This window comes from Nicotiana tomentosiformis, chromosome 8 (genome assembly GCF_000390325.3).
Source record: "Nicotiana tomentosiformis chromosome 8, ASM39032v3, whole genome shotgun sequence".
Classification (NCBI taxonomy): Eukaryota; Viridiplantae; Streptophyta; class Magnoliopsida; order Solanales; family Solanaceae; genus Nicotiana; species Nicotiana tomentosiformis.
Window position 1 is genome coordinate 40,287,214 of NC_090819.1, and position 15,600 is coordinate 40,302,813.

General features: G+C 43.5%; 1 long non-coding RNA gene across 1 annotated transcript; it reads left to right on the forward strand.

Annotated features, from left to right (window-relative positions):
* The first annotated feature begins 203 nt into the window (after positions 1 to 203).
* Positions 204 to 15,279, forward strand: LOC138896640 (uncharacterized). The gene is made up of 2 exons (XR_011410018.1): positions 204 to 568; positions 15,034 to 15,279. It is a non-coding gene; the product is annotated as an uncharacterized lncRNA (long non-coding RNA).
* Positions 15,280 to 15,600: the final 321 nt, after the last annotated feature.

The window sequence follows — 15,600 nt, forward strand, 5'->3', positions numbered from 1 at the left end:
AAGTACATGTAAATATTTAATTTTCCTATATTGTAAGACAGGTTGGTTAATCTTCTTATATTAATTTATCTTTTAAATTAAAAAAAAACAAAGTGAAGTTAACGTCAAAAGAGATAAAAATCAGATTTTTAATTTAGCTAACTTCTCCACTTTTCCCAGCACTCCTCACGTCCTCTTTCCTCTATTACCCCGTGATCCCCTCCACTGCTCCTTATCCCTAAAACCACTAACTCTAACCAACTTTTCCTCTCCTATTCTCACGTGCATGATCATGCCAACCATCCAACCAACTTTGTTATATAAGATGATTTTCCTCATATTAAAAAGAGGAGATTGGAGAGGAATTATTTTGAAAAAAAAAAACTGGCAGCTAGTAAAAGCTAAAAAAAACACAGCCACAACACGAAAAAAGAAGAAAATTCGATAGACACTTCATCATCCTTACTCCTCATCAGTCATCGGCGAGTCGAGGTCGTCCTTCGGAGTTCTTTGGTCGTGGTTTAGTAATTTTCCGGTTGAAACTGTGTTTGCTCGGAAGATTCTATTTCCTTTCACTTTGTCCATAAAGGTTCTTTTCCTTGTTCTTTACTTTATTCTATGCCAATAGTACACTTTTGTCAGTGTTTAAATGAGTGTTAATTTCATATTTATTGTTTATTTTTAAGCATGAAGATGCCTTAATTTTGCTTTAATAAGTGATTAATTCATTGTTCTGGATTACATATTTCTCTTGTTAGGGGATAAAGTATTATTTTATTGTAGTATCTAAATAAAAATCTTAGGAAAATTTACTGATTTAGATAGTTGGTTAAGTTTCTGTTTATGATGCTCAATGAAATAAGCACAAGTTGAATTTACTATGAAACATACATAAGCCATTTTAGGAAAACTGAAATAATAATATATATATATAAAAAAAAGAATTATGTGCCGAGTGATTTCTGCCACTGCTAAGTTTTGTCCATTTTTCAATGTTACCATTTGTATTTACACTACTTTGTTAGTTGGATATACATTATGAAAAAAACATTTTCTTTAAAATTTTTTAACATTTTCATGTCTTTGTGTTAATCATGCCTTTTGTAGCCATTGTGACCAATTTATCTATTTTTATGAAGTTTTTTGTTTCATGTATTTTAGGTTGTGATATTTGCTTAAAAATAAATTGGAACTATTTAATTTAATATGTTTGGGATAGAATATTGCTCTATAGCTTATTTAGTAATTGGAATAGAAAGAAATAAGTTTAGATGGGATAATGAATATCAGTTTGGTTACAAAGGATGTCATTAGGCGCATGAATTCTTTCACATTAATGTTGTAACGACCCAGCCGGTCGTTTTGAGAGTTATAGCCCCGATCCCCTGTTAACTGCTTCTCCCATATCTATTTCTGCTATTGTGACTTCCCGAGAGGTTTCATTTTAGTTTTTGGAGTATTTTGGGACACTTAGTCCCTAAATAGAGGTTTAAGCCTTATGATATGGTCCATAGTCGGAACTGTGTGAAGAAAACTTCGGAATGGAGTTCCATCAGTTCCGTTAGCTCCATTGGGTAATTTTAGACTTAGGGACGTGTCCGAATTATGTTTTGGAGGTCTGTAGCTGATTTAGGCTTGAAATGGCGAAAGTCAAAATTTTGGAGATTTTGACCGGTAGTGGACTTTTTGATATCGGGGTCGGATACCAATTCCGAAAGTTGGAGAAGGTCCATAGGGTTGATTATGACATGTGTGCAAAATTTGGGGTCAATCGGACATGGTTTGGTTGGTTTCGGCATCGGTTGTCGGATTTGGAAGTTTCAAGTTCTTTAGGTTTGAATCGGAGGATGATTCGTGATTTTAGCGTTGTTTGATATGGTTTGAGGGCTCGACTATGTTCGTATGGTATTTTAGGATTGGTTGGTATGTTTGATTAAGGTCCCGGGGGCCTCGGGTGAGTTTTGGATGCTTAACGGATCAAAAGTTGGGTTGGTGTTGTTGCTGAAGTCTTCAGGCATCTGGTGTTTTTGCATGTGCGGCGGGGATACTGCAGGTGCGGGATTGCACATGCGGCGCACAAAGTGCAGAAGCGGAGATTGGAGGTGTGGCCAGGGATCGCAGGTGCGAGGGAATTTTCGCATCTCCGATGCCCGTAGATGAGTTATAGGAACAGCAGGCGCGGCGAATGACCGCAGAAGCGGACAGTGCTCCGCAGGCGCGTACACGTAGGTGCGGCCCCCTTGCCGCAGATGCGGTCCCAACCCCCTTTAGTGATTTTCGCACCTGCAATGGATTTCCCGCAGGTGCGGTTGAAGGCTCGCAGAAGCGAGTTTACTAGGCAGAAAAGAGAAATTCGAGGGTTGATTACCCATTTCGATTTTGGGAGTTTGAGAGCTCCGTGTGAGGCGATTTTTTGAGATTTCTTCAAGGAGATTGTTAGGGTAGGTGGTTCTAACTCGGATTGGACTATATTTCATGAATCTATTGCTATTTTCATCATCTAATTAGGGATTTGAGTTGGAAATTTGGGGAAAATGGTAGAAACTTTATAGACTAAAATTTCGAGTTTTGGAATGTGATTTGAGGTCGTATACGAGTAAGTCTTGTATGGTTAGACTCGTGAGTGAATGAGTGTTCGTATTTTGTGACTTTTACCCGATTCCAAGACGTGGGCCCTGGGAGACTTTTTGGGGCTATTTTCTAATTTCTTGCTTTAGCTTTGATTTACAATATTAGATTAATTTCTTATAGTTTTATTTATGCCTTTATGGTATGAATTTGATTTTGGCTAGATTTGGGCCATTCGGAGTCGGATATTCGTGAAAAAGCCATTGTTACCGATTGATTAAGCTTAGTTCGAGGTAAGTGGCTTTCCTAACCTTGTGTGGGGGAGATCCCCCTAGGATTTTGGTACTGTTGTGATATGTGAGCACCGTGTACGTGAGGTGACGAGTACGTATATGAGCTATTTGTTGAAAAATCAATTTATTTTACCGAGTAGCAATTTGTTTCCTTTAATTTGAGTTATACCATTTAAATATGTATTAGTCTGTTTTTCATTCTTAATTGAGTTATCCCAATATGCGTAGTTATCCTGTTTAGTCTAATATCACATGTCTTCGTGCTTTAACTGCTTATTTGAACTCTGTGAAGCATGCCTAGTTAATTTCCTATTTTTCCTTGTTCTTTATTAGCCTTAACTGTAAAATTCTTGCTGTTAACTATGGTATTTATCGGTTGAGCTGTGTGTTTACTTTTGAGACTACGAGGCGGTTCCTCGGGAGTTCTCTTTGTACATTTACTTTTGAGATTACGAGGCGGTTTCTCGGAAGTTCTCCTTGCACATTTACTTTTAAGACTACGAGGCGGTTCCTCGGGAGTTCTCCCTGTATATTTACTTTTGAGACTACGAGGTGGTTCCTCGGGAGTTCTCCCTGCACATTTACTTTTGAGCCTACGAGGCGGTTCCTCGAGAGTTCTCCCTGTATATTTATGTTGGGACTACGAGACGGTATATCGGGAGATCCCCTGCTATTTACCCCTGTCTGTTCTTCGTTGCTACTTTGCTATGTTCTTTTTGCCTAAATTCTAGTCTCTTATTATATTGAACATTCTCCTGCTTTATTTATTATATACCAGTGGGACTGATGTGACCTCGTCACTACTCGACCGAGGTTAGGCTTGGCACTTACTGGGTACCGTTGTGGTATACTCATGCTACTCTTCTGTACATGATTTTGTGTGCAGATCCAAGTAATACTTAACAACCCCGCTATTAGCTGAGAGTGCTTGCTGCTGTACGGAGACTTCAAGGTACATCTGCCGCGTCCGCAGACCTCGAAGTCCCCCTCTATTTTCCCCTTTGACATTTACCTTCCGTACTTATTTTGTTAGACTCTGGTGTATAGAGATACTAGTTTCCTTCTGTAGCTTGTGACTTACGATGTTCCGGGTTTTGGGAAGACTGTGTATTATAGAGTATTGGTTATTGTACATGCCGAGCGGCATTGTTACTAGTTATTCAATTATCCACTGTTGTTAGTTGCCAAGTTTTACTTTCGTTTTTCTTTATATTTTCGCAATTTGTTAGGCTTAGCTAGTCATAGAGACTAGGTGCTGTCACGACGTTATACGAAAGGAGTTTGGGTCGTGACAAGTTGGTATCAGAGCTTTAGGTTCATAGGTGTCGTGAGTCACAAGCCGGTTTATTAGAGTCTCTTGGATCGGTACAGAGATGTTTGTACTTATCTTCGGGAGGCTATGGAACTATTAGGAAAATTTATAATTTTTTGATTCCTTGTCGTGTGAAATATTTTGACATCAAAATTCTAAACTTATGTATTCTATTCTCTCATAGAGGACATGTACATGCAGATATGATGAACAGGCACCCGTGCCCCCTGCTAGAGCCGTGAGTGGTCGGCTGCACATATGATCTTAACTTGCGTCAGCGGAGGTGGTTGGAGCTACTTAAGGATTATGATATTACCATTTTGTACCACCCAGGAAAGGCGCCAATGTGGTGGCCGATGCTTTGAGTCGCCGGGCGGAGAGTTTGGGGAGTTTAGCATATCTTCTTGCAGTAGAGAGACCCTTAGCATTGGATGTTCAGGCCTTAGCCAACCAGTTTGTGAGATAGGATATTTCTGAGCCGAGTCAAGTGTTAGCTTGTGTGGTCTCTCGGTCTTCTCTTTATGATCGTATCAGGGAGCGTCAGTATGATAACCCCCACCTGCTTATCCTTAAGGACACGGTTCAGCACGGTGATGCTAAGAAGGTCACTATTAGGGATGATGGCATATTGAGGATGCAGGGCAGGCTATGTGTGCCTAATGTAGATGGTTTGCATGAGTTGATTCTTTAGGAGGTTCATAGCTCGTGGTACTCTATTCATCCGTCTGCCGAGAAGATATATCAGGACTTGAGGTAGCATTACTGGTATAGGAGGATGAAGAAAGACATAGTGGAGTGTGTGGCTTAGTGCCTAAATTGCTAGCAGGTGAAGTATGAGCATCAACGACCGAGTGGATTGCTTCAGAAGTTAGAGATTTCGGAGTGGAAATGGGAGCAGGTCACTATGGATTTCGTTATTGTACTCCCACGGACTCAGCAGAGGTTTGATGCGGTTTGGGTGATTGTGGATAGGCTGACCAAGCCAGCTTATTTCATTCCCGTGATGACTACGTATTTTTCCGAGCAACTGGCTCGAATCTACATCCATGAGATCGTCAGGCTTCATGGCGTACCGGTATCTATTATCTCTGACCGGGGTACGCAGTTTACATCACGGTTTTGGAGAGCCATACAACATGATTCGGGTACTAGAGTGGAGCTGAACACAACATTTCACCCTCAGACGGATGGGCATTCCGAGCGCACTATTCAGATATTAGAGGATATGCTTCGTGCGTGTGTGATAGAGTTTGGAGGGTCATGGGATCAGTTCTTGCCACTTGCAGAATTTTCCTACAACAACATTTATCAGTCGAGCATCCAGATGACACCGTATGAGGCTCTGTATGGTAAGCGGTGTCGGTCCACAGTGGGTTGGTTCGAGCTGGGCGAGGCTAGATTATTGGGTATAGACTTGGTTAAGGATGCCCTGGATATGGTGAAGGTGATTCAGGATCGACTTCGCAGGGTTGATTATGACCTGTGTGCAATATTTAGGGTCAATCGGACGTGGTTTGGTTGGTTTCGACATCGGTTGTCGGATTTGGAAGTTTTAATTTCTTTTAGTTTGAATCGGAAGATGATTCGTGATTTTAACGTTGTTTAATGTGGTTTGAAGGCTCGACTATGTTCGTATGGTATTTTAGGATTGGTTGGTATGTTTGGTTGAGGTCCCGGGAGTCTCGGGTAAGTTTCGGGTGCTTAACGGATCAAAGGTTGGGTTGGTGTTATTGCTGAAGTCTTCAGGCATCTGGTGTTTTCGCACCTGCGGTGGGGAGACCGCAGCCGAGGGATCGCACGTGCGACGCACAAAGCACAGAAGCGGAGATTGGAGGTGTGGCCAGGGATCGCAGGTGCGAGGGAATTTCCGCATCTATGATGCCCGTAGATGCGTTATAGGAACCGCATGCACGATGAATGACCGCAGAAGCTGACAGAGCTCCGCACATGTAGGTGCGGCACCCTTGCCGCAGATGCAGTCCCAACCCCCTTTAGTGATTTTCGCACCTGCAGATGCAGATGCGGTACCGCAGGTGCGGTGGAAGGCTCGCAGAAGCGAGTTTACTGGGTAGAAAAGAGAAATTCGAGGGTTGATGACCCATTTCGATTTTGGGAGTTTGAGAGCTCGATGTGAGGCGAGTTTTCGAGATTTCTTCATGGATATTTTTGGGGTAAGTGGTTCTAACTCGGATTGGACTATATTTCATGAATCTATTGCTATTTTCATCATCTAATTAGGGATTTGAGTTGGAAATTTGTGGGAAAATGGTAGAAACTTCATAGACTAAAATTTTGTGTTTTGGAAGGTGATTTGAGGTAGTAATTCTTATATGGTTAGACTCGTGAGTGAATGGGTGTTCGTATTTTGTGACTTTCACCCGATTCCGAGATGTGGGCCCGGGGAGACGTTTTGGGGCGATTTTCTAATTTCTTGCTTTAGCTTTGATTTCATGAATTAGATTAATTTCTTATAGTTGTATTTATGGTATGCATTTGATTTTGGCTAGATTTGGGCCATTCAGAGTCGGGTATTCGTGGAAAAGTTATTGTTACCGATTGATTGAGCTTGGTTCGAGGTAAGTGGCTTTCCTAAACTTGTGTGGTGGAGATCCCCTTAGGATTTTGGTACTGTTGTGATATGTGAGCACCGTTTACGTGAGGTGACGAGTATGTACACGTGCTATTTGTTGAAAAATCTGATTTATTTTACTGAGTAGCAATTTGTTTCCTTTAATTTGAGTTATACTGTTTGAATAAGTAGTAGTAGTAGTCTAGTTTTCATTCTTAATTGAGTTATCCCAATATGTGTAGTCATCCTGTTTAGTCTAATATTGCCTGTCTACGTGCTTTAACTGCTTATTTGAACTCTGTGAAGCATGCCTAGTTGATTTCCTATTTTTCCTTGTTCTTTATCAGCCTTAACTGTAAAATTCTTGTTGTTAACTATGGTATTTATCGGTTGAGCTGTGTGTTTACTTTTGAGACTATGAGGCGGTTCCTCGGGAGTTTTCCCTTCACATTTACTTTTGAGACTACGAGGCGGTTTCTCGGGAGTTCTCCCTGTATATTTACTTTTGAGACTACGAGGCGGTTCCTCGGGAGTTCTCCCTGCACATTTACTTTTGAGACTACGAGGCGGTTCATCAGGAGTTCTCCCTGTATATTTACTTTTGAGACTACGAGGCGGTTTCTCGGGAGTTCTCCCTGTATATTTATTTTCGGACTATGAGACGGTATCTCGGGAGATCCCCTGCCGTTTACCCTTGTGTGTTCTGCGTTGCTACTTTGCTATGTTCTCTTTGTTTAAATTCTAGTCTCTTACTATATAGTACATTCTCCTATTTATTTATTATATACCAGTGGGCCTGACCTGACCTCGTCACTACTCGACCAAGGTTAGGCTTGGCACTTACTGGGTACCGTTGTGGTATACTCATGTTAGTCTTCTGCACATATTTTTGTGTGCAGATCTAGGTACTACTTATCAGCCTCGCTATTAGCTGAGAGTGTTTGCTGGTGTACGGAGACATCAAGGTACATCTGCCGTATCCGCAGACCTTGGAGTCCCCCTCTATTGTCTCCTATGACATTTACCTTCCGTACTTATTTTGTTAGACTCTGGTGTATAGAGATACTAGTTTCCTTTTGTAGCTTGTAACTTACGATGTTTCGGGTTTTGGGAAGACTGTGTATTATAGAGTATTGGTTATGTACATGGCGAGCGGCATTGTTATTAGTTATTTAGTTATCCACTGTTGTTAATTGCCAAGGTTTACTTTCATTTTTGTTATATTTCCACAATTTGTTAGGCTTACCTAGTCGTAGAGACTAGGTGCCGTTACGACATTATACAGAGGGAGTTTGGGTTGTGACAAGTTGGTATCATAGCTCTAGATTCATAGGTGTCGTGAGTCATAAGCCGGTTTATTAGAGTCTCGCGGATCGGTACGAAGACGTCTAGACTTATCTTCGGCAGGCTATGGAACTGTTAGGAAAAATTATACTTCTTTAATTCCTTGTCGTGCGAAATTTGTTGATATCAAAATTCTAAACTTCTGTATTCTGTTCTCTCACACGTACATGCGGATCTGATGACCAGCCGCGAGAGGCCGGGGTCGGGGTAGAGGCCGGGGACTTCCACGCGGTGCAGCTAGAGCACCTGCACGAGCTGCTACAGAGGAGCCCCCAGTAGCTCCAGCTGGATGGCAGACACATGAGATATCTGTTGCTGCACCAGCCCTCTAGGAGACTCTAGCCCAGTTTCTGAGCATGTTCAGCACCTTAGCTCAGGATAGATTGATTCCACTTGCTCCTGCCACATCTCAGGCCGGGGGAGAGGTACAGACTCCCGCATCCTGCACTCCTGAGCAGAGGGTCCAGGTTGACTAGGCCCCAGAGTTCATCCCTATGCAGCCGGTAGCTCCGGTTCAGCATGAGACTAGGACAATCGCTTCTGAGGCGGAGCAGCTCAGACTTGAGAGGTACAAAAAGTACCACCCACCTACCTTCAGCGGATTGGCTACTGATGATGCTTAGGTTTTCTTAGGAGTGTCATCGTATTCTACGTACTATGGGCGTAACGGAGACGAGTGGGGTTTCTTTTACCACCTTTCAGCTTAGAGGAGCAGCCTATCAGTGGTGGCGTGCTTATGAGTTGAGTAGTCCGGATAAGGCAGCTTCATTTACATGGACTCAGTTTTCGGACATGTTTTTGATAGAGTATGTCCCTCAGAGCCTCAGGGACTCATGGCACGCGGAGTTTGAGTAGCTGCACCAGGGTACTATGACTGTGTCAGAGTTTGCAGTCCACTTCAGTGATTTGGCCCGACATGAACCGGTCTTGGTTTCCACAGTTCGAGAGAGGGTTCGTCGGTTTATTGAGGGACTCCACCCCAGTATCAGGATTAGTATGGTCAGGGAGCTAGAGATGGATATTTCTTACTAACAGGTTATGAGTATTGATAGGAGATTGGAGGGCATACTCCCTCGGGATAGAGAGGAGAGAGAGGCCAAGAGGTCTCGAGAGACTGGTTTTAATTCTGGTGTTCGTGCCCCAGCAGCTCGCCATGGTAGGGGTTATGGGAGTCGCCCCATTCATTCAGCTCTTCCAGCCGTAAGTTGTATTCCGGTCCCTTCTAGGCCCCAGGAGCCTTATTATGTACCGCCAGCATCTAGTATGCCTCTTGCTCGGGGTGCTTTTAGCAGCCAGTCAAGCAGACCTGGCCCGAGCCAGTCACAACAGTCATGCTCTCCAAGAGCTTATTTTGAGTATGGCGACACTCGCCATATGGTGAGGGATTGCCCCAGATTTAGCAGGGGTGCACTCCACAGACTTCTCAGCCACCACGTGCTCCATCGGGTCCTCAGGCTATGATTCCAGCACTAGCTACCGCCCCACCTCCTCAGCCAGCTCGAGGTGGAGGTCGGGGAGTTCGAGGTCGCCCTAGAGTTGGAGGTCAGGCCAGATATTATGCTCTTCCGGCTTGTACAGAGGCAGTTGCTTCTGACTCTGCCATTACAGATATTGTTCTGATCTGTCATAGAGATGCGTCGGTATTATTTGACCCAGGCTCTACATATTCCTATGTGTCCTCTTATTTTTCCCTATATTTGGGCATATCTCGGGATTCTTTGAGTTCCCCTGTTTATGTGTCTACTCCTGTGGGAGATTCTTTTATTATGGATAGCGTGTATCGGTCGTGTTTGATTGCTCTTAGTGGTTTTGAGACCAGAGCCGATTTATTATTACTCAGCATGGTAGACTTTGATGTTATCTTGGGCATGGACTGGTTGTTGCCCCATTATGCTATTCTTGATTGTTACACTAGTACTGTGACGCTGGCTATGCCAGGTTTACCGCGATTTGAGTGGAGAGGTACCTTAGAGTATACTCCCAGCAGAGTTATTTCATTTCTTAAAGCTCAACGAATGGTTGAGAAGGGGTGTGACATGTATCTAGCTTATGTGAGAGATGTCAGTATTGATACCCCTACAGTTGAGTCTGTCCCAGTAGTGAGGGACTTTCCAGCTGATCTTCCGGGCATGCCGCCCGATAGAGATATTGATTTGTTGCCGGGCACTCAGCCTATCTCTATTCCTTTAGTATTGTATGGCTCCTCCTGAGTTGAAGGAGTTGAAGGAATAGTTACAAGAATTGCTTGATAAAAGGGCTTCATTCGCTCCAGTGTGTCACCTTGAGGTGCTCATGTCTTATTTGTGAAGAAGAAGGATGGTTCTATGCGGATGTGTATTGATTATTGCCAGTTGAACAAAGTTACAGTGAAGTACAAGTATCCATTGCCTCATATTGATGATTTATTTGATCAGCTATAGGGTGCCAGGGTGTTTTCCAAGATTGACTTATTTTCAGGCTATCATCAGCTGAAGATTTCGGAGCCAGATATCTCGAAGACTGCTTTTAGGACTCGGTATGGTCACTACGAGTTCCTTGTGATGTCATTTGGGCTGACCAATGCCCCATCAGCTTTTATGCACTTGATGCACAGTGTGCTATGACCCTATCTTGACTCATTCGTCGTTGTGTTTATTGACGACATTCTGGTGTACTCCCTGACTCGGGAGGATCATGAGCAGCACCTGATAACTATGCTTCAGACCCTGAGAGAAAAGAGGTTATATGCAAAATTCTCAAAGTGTGAGTTCTAGCTAGACTCAGTGGCATTCTTGGGTCATGTAGTATCGAGTGATGGGATCCAGGTGGATTCGAAGAAGGCGGAAGCAGTGCAGAGTTGGCCTAAACCATCATCAGTTACGGAGATCCGGAATTATTTTGGTTTGGCAGGGTATTACCATCGTTTTGTAGAGGGATTCTCATCTATTGCAGCACCTATGACTAGGATGACCCAGAAGGGTGCTCCGTTCAGGTGGACAGAGGAGTGTGAGGAGAGCTTTCAGAAGCTCAAGACAACTTTGACTACAGCCCCAGTATTGGTATTACCTACAAGTTTGGGGTCTTATACTGTATATTGTGATGCATCGCGGATTGGTCTCGTACGGTGTTTATGCAGGGTAGTAGGGTGATTGCCTACGCTTCCAGACAGCTGAAGGTGCATGAGAAGAACTATCCTGTCCACGATCGTGAGTTAGAAGCTATTGTTCATGCCCTGAATATTTGGCGGTACTATTTGTACGGTGTTCCTTGTGATATTTACACCAATCATCGGAGTTTGCAGCATCTGTTCAAGCAAAAGGATCTTAACTTGCTTTAGCAGAGGTAGTTGGAGCTACTTAAGGATTATGATATCACAATTTTGTACCACCCGGGAAAGGCCAATGTGGTGGCCGATGCTTTGAGTTGTCGGGTGGAGAGTTTGGGGTGTTTAGCATATCTTCCAGCAGTAGAGAGACCCTTAGCATTGGATGTTCAGGCCTTAGCTAGCAAGTTTGTGAGATTGGATATTTCTGAGTCGAGTCGAGTGTTGGCTTGTGTGGTCTCTCAGTCTTCTCTTTATGATCGTATCAGGGAGCATCAGTATGATGACCCCCACCTGCTTTCCCTTAAGGACACAGTTCAACACGATTATGCTAAGGAGGTCACTATTGGGGATGATGGCGTATTGAGGATATAGGGTAGGCTATGTGTGCCTAATGTAGATGGTTTACGTGAGTTGATTCTCCAGGAGGCTCATAGCTCGCGGTACTCTATTCATCTGGGTGCCGCGAAGATGTATCAGGACTTGAGGTAGCATTACTTGTGGAGGAGGATGAAGAAGGACATAGTGGAGTATGTGGCTCGGTGCCTAAATTTCCAGCAGGTTAAGTATGAGCATCAACGACCGGGTGGGTTGCTTCAGAAGTTAGAGATTCCGGAGTGGAAATGGGAGCGGATCACTATGGATTTCGTTATTGGACTCCCACGGACTCAGCAGAGTTTTGATGCGGTTTGGGTGATTATGGATAGGCTGACCAAGTCAGCTCATTTCATTCCTGTGATGACTACATATTCTTCCGAGCAGCTAGCTTGAATCTACATCCGTGAGATCGTCAGGCTTCATGGCGTACTGGTATCTATTATCTTTGATTGGGGTATGCAGTTTACATCACGGTTCTGGAGAGCCGTACAACATGAGTGGGGTATTAGAGTGGAGCTGAGCACATAATTTCACCCTCAGACGGACGGACAGTCCGAGCACACTATTCAGATATTCAGAAAGAAGGGCAAGCTGAGCTCGAGGTACATTGGTCCTTTTGAGGTGTTGCATCATGTTGGGGAGGTTCCTATGAGGTTGCCTTACCTCCCAGCCTAGCAGGAGTTCATACGGTATTCCACGTTTCTATGCTCCGAAAGTATCACGGTGATCCAGCTCATGTTTTGGATTTCAGCTCAGTCCAGTTGGACAAGGATCTATCTTATGTTGAGGAGCCAGTGGCTATTTTGGACAGGCAGGTCAAAAAGCTAAGGTCAAAGAACATTGCTTCAGTAAAGGTTCAATGGAGGGGTCAGCCGATCGAGGAGACGATTTGGGAGACCGAGCATGGTATGCGCAACCGTTATCCTCATCTTTTCACCACTTCAGGTATGTCTTTATGCTCGTTCGAGGACGAATGATTATTTTAAGAGGGGAAGGATGTAATGACCCGGCCGGTCGTTTTGAAAGTTATAGCCCCGATCTCCTATTAACTGCTTCTCCCGTATCTATTTCTGCTATTGTGACTGGCCGGGAGGCCTCGTTTTGGTTTTTGAGTGTTTTGGGACACTTAGTCCCTAAATGGAGGTTTAAGCCTTAAGATATGGACCGTAGTTGGAACTGTGTGAAGACGACTCCGGAATGAAGTTACGTCAGTTCCGTTAGCTCCGTTGGGTGATTTTGGACTTAGGGGCATGTCCGGATTGTGTTTTGGAGGTCTGTAGCTGATATAGTCTTGAAATGGCGAAAGTTAAATTTTTAGAGATTTTGACCGGTAGTGGACTTTTTGATATCAGGGTCGGATTCCTATTCCGAAAGTTGGAGTAGGTCCGTAGGGTTGATTATGACCTGTGCTCAAAATTTGGGGTCAATCGGACGTGGTTTGGTTGGTTTCGGCATCGGCTGTCGGATTTGGAAGTTTCAAGTTCTTTTAGTTTGAATCGGAGGATGATTCGTAATTTTAACGTTGTTTGATATGGTTTGAGGGCTCGACTATGTTCGACCGCAGGTGCGAGATCGCACGTGCGGTGCACAAAGCGCAGAAGCGGAGATTGGAGGCGTGTCCAGGGATCGCAAGTGCAAGGGAATTTCCGCATCTGCGATGCCTGCAGATGCGTTATAGGAACCGCATGCGCGGTGAATGACCGCAGAAGCGGGCAGTGTTCCGCAGGCGCGCACACGCACGTGTGGCCCCCTTTCCGCAGATGCGGTCCCAGCCCCTTTACTGATTTTCGCACCTGCGATGGATTTCCCGCAGCTGCGGTTGAAGGCTCACAGAAGCGAGTTTACTGGGCAGAAAAGAGGAATTCGAGGGTTGATTACCCATTTCTATTTTGGGAGTTTGAGAGCTCGGTGTGAGGCGATGTTTCGAGATTTCTTCAAGGAGATTGTTGGGGTAAGTGGTTCTAACTCGGATTGGACTATATTTCATGAATTTATTGCTATTTTCATCATCTAATTAGGGATTTGAGTTGGAAATTTGGGAAAAAAATGGTAGAAACTTCATAGACTAAAATTTCGAGTTTTGGAAGGATATTTGAGGTCGGATTCGAGTAATTCTTGTATGGTTAGACTCGTGAGTGAATGGATGTTCGTATTTTGTGACTTTTACCCGATTCCGAGACATTGGCCCGGGGAGAATTTTTGGGGTGATTTTCTAATTTTTTTCTTTAGCTTTGATTTCATTAATTAGATTAATTTCTTATAGTTGTATTTATGGTATGAATTTGATTTTGGCTAGATTTGGGCCATTCGGAGTCGGAGATTCGTGGAAAAGGCATTGTTACCGATTGATTGAGCTTGGTTCGAGGTAAGTGGCTTGCTTAACCTTGTGTGGGGGAGATCCCCTTAGGATTTTGGTACTGTTGTGATATGTGAGCTCCGTGTACGTTAGGTGACGAGTACGTACACAGGCTATTTGTTGACAAATCTGATTTTTTTTTACTGAGTAGCGATTTGTTTCCTTTAATTGGAGTTATACCGTTTAAATAAGTATTAGTCTGTTTTTCATTCTTAATTGAGTTATCCCAATATGCGTAGTTATCCTATTTAGTCTAATATCGCATGTCTACATACTTTAACTGCTTATTTGAACTCTGTGAAGCATGGCTAGTTGATTTCCTATTTTTCCTTGTTCTTTATCAGCCTTAACTGTAAAATTCTTGCTGTTAACTATGGTATTTATCGGTTGAGCTGTGTGTTTACTTTTGAGACTATGAGGCGGTTCCTCGGGAGTTCACCCTGCACATTTACCTTTGAGACTATGAGGCGGTTCCTCGGGAGTTCTCCCTTTTGAGACTACGAGGCGATTCCTCAGGGGTTCTCCCTGCACATTTACTTTTGAGACTACGAGGCGGTTCCTCGGGATTTCTCCCTGTATATTTACTTTTGATACTACAAGGCGATTCCTCAGGAGTTCTCCCTGCACATTTACTTTTGAGACTACGAGGCGGTTCCTCGGTAGTTCTCCCTGTATATTTATTTTGGAACTATGAGACGGTATCTCGGGAGATCCCCTGCCGTTTACCCCTGTGTGTTCTGCGTTGCTTCTTTGCTATGTTCTCTTTGTTTAAATTCTAGTCTCTTACTATATAGTACATTCTCCTATTTATTTATTATATACCAGTGGGCCTGACCTGACCTCGTCACTACTCGACCGAGGTTAGGCTTGGCACTTGCTGGGTACTGTTGTGGTGTACTCATGGTACTCTTATGCACATGTTGTTGTGTGCAGTTCCAGGTACTACTTAACAGCCCCGATATTAGCTGAGAGTGCTTGCTGGTGTACGGAGACATCAAGGTACATATGTCGCGTCCGTAGACCTCGGAGTCCCCCTCTATTCTCTCCCATGACATTTACTTTTCGTATTTCTTTTGTTAGACTCTGGTGTATAGAGATACTAGTTTCCTTCTGTAGCTTGTGACTTACGATGTTTCAGGTTTTGGGAAGACTGTGTATTATAGAGTATTGGTTATTGTACATGTCGAGCGGCATTGTTACTAGTTATTCAGTTATCCACTGTTGTTAGTTACCAAGTTTTACTTTTGTTTTTGTTATATTTTCGCAATTTGTTAGGCTTACCTAGTCGTAGAGACTAGGTGCCGTCACGACGTTATACGAAGGGAGTTTGGGTCGGGACAAATGTTACAGTGGTTCGGGTCAAGACCCAAATTTGCTAAATAATTGGGTTTCTGTGTGGATCTTTGGATATAGTCAAGAATAACATTTAATTAAGTTGTTATGATAGTAACTGGAGTTTAGGCCTTTTAAGATTAAAATTGGAGGATCATGTGCGCATTC